At 37.8% G+C, this 4,622-nt stretch overlaps 1 non-coding gene across 1 annotated transcript; it reads right to left on the minus strand.

Annotated features, from left to right (window-relative positions):
• Positions 1-2,239: 2,239 nt before the first annotated feature.
• On the minus strand, positions 2,240-2,346 carry LOC117277688 (small nucleolar RNA R71). Its single transcript, XR_004508014.1, has one exon. It is a non-coding gene; the product is annotated as a small nucleolar RNA R71 (small nucleolar RNA).
• Positions 2,347-4,622: the final 2,276 nt, after the last annotated feature.

A 4,622-nucleotide genomic window follows, 5' to 3' on the forward strand; every position in this document is an offset into this window, starting at 1 on the left:
AGGCTATAATCTCGTGTTTTAGTCGCTTATTCCACTCTAATTCACTGTACTTTACTTATGTTGAGCTTTAATTGGTAGTATTTTGTATTTATTGCGTATTTTATGCCGTGTAGGAATAATTTCAAATTATGTAGATGTTGTGGAACTAATTCGAGCTATTTGGAGCTTTGAAGTCTGAGTAAAATTCCAAAAGATTAAGCCGGGATTGTGTTCAGGGGTCAAGGATCACTTCTGGACGTCAAAAATCAAGGAAGAAGAAACAACTAAAGAAATGCACTAGTGCGACGTAGTAGGGTAAAATTCCAAAAGATTAAGCCGGGATGGGTTTTTGAGATCTGACAAAAAAATACACTAATGCTAGGCATAGTGCGTGACATAGTGCGTAGCATCAGTAAAAATTTCTGTCAGACAAGCTAAGTTCAGAGAGTTTACGATCGAGAGAATTGCACTAATGCGACGCACTGGGCGTAGCATAGTGCGACACATGAAAAACATTAAGTTTGCAAGTTTTTTCTATTTCGCCTAGGAAAGGGTGATTTCGTTTGGGCCCGACACTACTTGGTATAAATATATGGAAAAATGTTATTTTCTGGACTTTTGACATACTTTAGACCTAAGGAAACCAAGGAGGAGTTGGAGGAGCAAAGGTACAAGTATTTCATCATTCCTCCCTCAGTCAAGACCCGAGTTTGGATTCAATTTATGTTTTCCTATACTTTAACTTTATTTATGATGAATTGCTCCATATCTATGGAGTAGTTCTCTTTAGGGTTTGATGGATTTGATGTATTGATATTTGTTTTTGGATTATTACTCTAGTTTCATGTATTGAAGCGTTGTTGGATGATTCATGTTGCATATATATATTTACTTGTTCATGTAATCAAGAGAGGCTAAACTTGTGATATTTTGCATTATATTGTTGGTTGAGTTCATTAATTCTTCTTAGTAATCGAAAGAGGCTAGTTGAATTGTTGATTAAACCTAGTTAGGAGAATAATCGAAAGAGGTTTTCTTAAAGACCAATCCATTACGCATTCTTGCATATTTTCACGTACTTAAATTGTTTCATCTTGTGAGGTTAAGACTTAATCGAGAGAAGAGTTTTTGCTGAATGTTTGAACTAATAATTGAGTGAATTTGAGAGACTCACTTGAATATTAGAAGTGAATTATCTAGAGTTAGATTCCAAACAATTATCTTGTACCTATCCTATCAACCTTTATTTTCTCCCACTAATAACTTCCTTGCTTATCTTTGTTTCGATTGTCATTAGCCAATAACTTTAGAATCTTAGTTAATTTTAGCTAGAAATCTTATTAATCTCAAGTGTTGATCATCTTGGATAGCAATCAATCTAGAATCTACGAGAATACTGTTTAAATACAATCCTTGTGGATACGATAGTATACCATACTATATTTGATTAGCGAGCAAAATTTAAGTGTGTGTTTTACGCTCGTCAAATTTTGGCGTCGTTGCCAGGGATTGGCAATCAATAGTGTTTGAAATAGTGCGCGAGTTACAGGTGTAGATTGGTGCACGACTCGAGCTTCTGCGAAAGAAGTTCTACCATACGAGCCTGAGATAGAAAAATAATTGTGACTGATGAGGAAGGAAAGAAATCTCACTGAGACGTTAGAAAAGGTTGGGCAATCCTAAACCAAAGAATTTATGGCTAGAAATGGTGAGGATAATGTAGATTTTTCTGCGAGAGAAGTAGCCCAACGACGTGAACAAGCTGCACGGGATGCTGAAGAAGCCTCTATTAGAGATGCACAGATTATCTATGAAGAAGGTAGAGGTCGTAGAATTGCTCAAAATCAACCCTTGGGTGCAGACCAGTTCGAAAATAAAGCTCCCATGCATGGGAGAACACTTTGCGATTATGCTAGATCAGTCTACAATCAAGGATTATTAAGTGTGATACCACCTCCAATTGTTGTAAACAATTTTGAGTTAAAGCATGGGTTGCTTCAAACCCTTTAGAATTGATGTGTATTAAGAGGGAAGCCAAACCAAGATCCAAACACACATCTAATGGACTTCGAGGAGATTATGAACACCTTTCAATACAATGGTGTGTCACAAGATGTAGTGTATTTAAGGGAATTCCCCTTTTATCTTATAGATAATGCAAAACAATGGCTTCGAAGCTTGCACACAGGTTCGATTAGATCATGGGAGGAGGATGACCTGAAAATTCCTTGATAAATCTTTCTCCTCAGCTAAAATGAGCAAGTTTAGAAGAGAAATCTATAACTTCCGCCAGAAAGATAGTGAAACGGTTTTTGAAGCATGGGAGAAGTTTAAGTAGATTGTTCGAAAGTGTCAACATAACGAAATTGAACTGTGGATGCAACTCCGGGACGTTTGGGATGGATTGACACCGGCCTCACGTAGAATATTGAGCAATGTAGCTGGAGCCCCATTGATGAAGACTCCAGAGAAGATAGTTACAATTTTTGATGAGTTTTCTAAAGATGCTAATCAATGACCCGCTGAGATTGCGGAAAGAATAAGATCAATTGGTGTTCACCAGGGTTGATGCAAATACATATGTGCAAGTACAACTTGATGCTACGGCTAAAAAATATGAAAGCTAACCTTAGCCTTGATACAAAATGAGACTCATGCAGCCTGTGATATATGTGGAAGAGGACACCCTACTCATGTGTGTCAATACTCAACCGAGGAAGTAAATACTATGGGAAACCACAATTTCAATGAAAAGGGTCAGAGGCACCCCGGTTTTTCATGGAGTTCACCTGGAGGTACTGCAAGTGCTTGGAAACAAAATAACTCTAGATCGCAGGGGCAAGGAGCTGTAACATACCAAAATCAGCAGAGGCAGCAATTTCAGCCTCAACAACCCATGCAGCCTGGTTTAGAGGATCTAATGAAGGCTTTCATTATCAATACAGATGAGAGGTTGGACGCTCATGGAGCATCTATCAAAGAATTGGGCACTGGTTTGCGAAATCTGGAGAGACAAGTGAGACAGATTGCAACAATATTATCTGAGAGGGTTCCAGGTAATCTCCCCACTGACACAGAAAAGAATCCCAAAGAAACAGTGAATGTTTTAACTCTAAGAACTGGGCAAGTGTTGAAAGATCCCACCCCAATCCAAAATGATGTGAGACTTGAAAAAGAAAGTGGGTAGTAGCTGAAAAGTGATGAGGACAAGAAGAAAAATGGCCCTATAAAAGCTGAGAAAAAATAGAAGGAAGAAAAATTGAGAAGGGAATAACCTGAGGAGAACAAGCATATGGATGCTTTACCTTTCCCTCAAAAGCTATGTAGAGAAAATCTAGACAAGAAGTTTGAGAGATTTTTAGATATGCTGAAACAAGTTCATGTAAACTTACCATTCACAGAAGTGTTCTCACAAATCCCTTCTTATGCTAAATTCTTGAAAGAGATCCTTACGAAGAAGAGGAAAGCAGAGGAGACCTCAGTGGTCAATCTCACAGAGCATTGCAGCGCAATATTGCAAAATAAACTCCCACAATATTCCTTGATCTTTAGGAACTATCGATTTTGACAAATCTTTATGTGATTCTGGTGCCTCAATTAATTTAATGACACTGTCTATTTACAGAAACTAGATAAAAGGTTGGAGAGATAAGGTCTGCACCAATATATTTGCAGCTGGCAGACCAAACAACTTTAATACCCGAGGGGATAGTGGAAGATGTGTTAGTTCGGACGGATAAGTTTGTATTTTCTGTGGATTTTATAGTGGTGAATATGGAGGAAAACAAGGAGGTCGCCCTCATCTTAGGAAAACCATTCTTAGCGACGGGCAGAGCGATATTAGATATACAAGAGAAAAAACTCATACTTAGAGTGGGTGATGAGATTGTGACTTTCAAGATAGATATAGAAAATGGGTGCTAAAACAAAAACCAAGTGCGAGTGTTGAGTGGAAAATGAAGGGCTTGGAAGAGAAGGCTGCATAGAGTGAGAAAGATAAGTGTGGGGTGTAGCCCAAAAATGTTGAGAAGAAGTTGTCTACATGGATGTGCGCATTGGTTCGAAGGTGAGGGATGGAGCTCGACTTCGACTCAGACCCCGACTAGATGTTCAGGGAAGTTTCCTTTACCTTATGCTTTTTAATTGTATGTCATGGGTACATGCCACAACTTAAAGTGTGGGGTGGGGGATATGTTGTATGTATGTATATTACTTTTAGTTTTTGTTAGTTGTAGTAGTTGGAAAATAAGAAAAAAACCATAAAAATTTGAAATATTGAAAACTTGAATTTTGTTTTTCCCGATGAAGGATATCATTCAACGGGTTTCTTGAGGGAATAAAGTCGAAGTAAAAAAAGACAAAGATTTTCTTTTGTTAGGTAGTGTAATAATTCCCCCTTGATTTTTCTTTGTGTCGCGGTTCTTTTCCAAGGGTTTTGTTTGAACTGGGTGTAGTTAATTTTTATTTTTGTTAGGAGTAGGAGACCTTGTGCTATGGTTTAGATGGAAGGAAATATATCTTGACTCTATTATACCTTGAGAATAGCGTGATTGCTTTAGTGTGACACTTAGGCTCAGTTTTTGACTCTTGTATAAGTACCTTAAGTTTTTTGATCTTAACTTTGCATTACGGCTTTGACTAGA

This window comes from Nicotiana tomentosiformis, chromosome 11 (genome assembly GCF_000390325.3).
Source record: "Nicotiana tomentosiformis chromosome 11, ASM39032v3, whole genome shotgun sequence".
Classification (NCBI taxonomy): domain Eukaryota; kingdom Viridiplantae; phylum Streptophyta; class Magnoliopsida; order Solanales; family Solanaceae; genus Nicotiana; species Nicotiana tomentosiformis.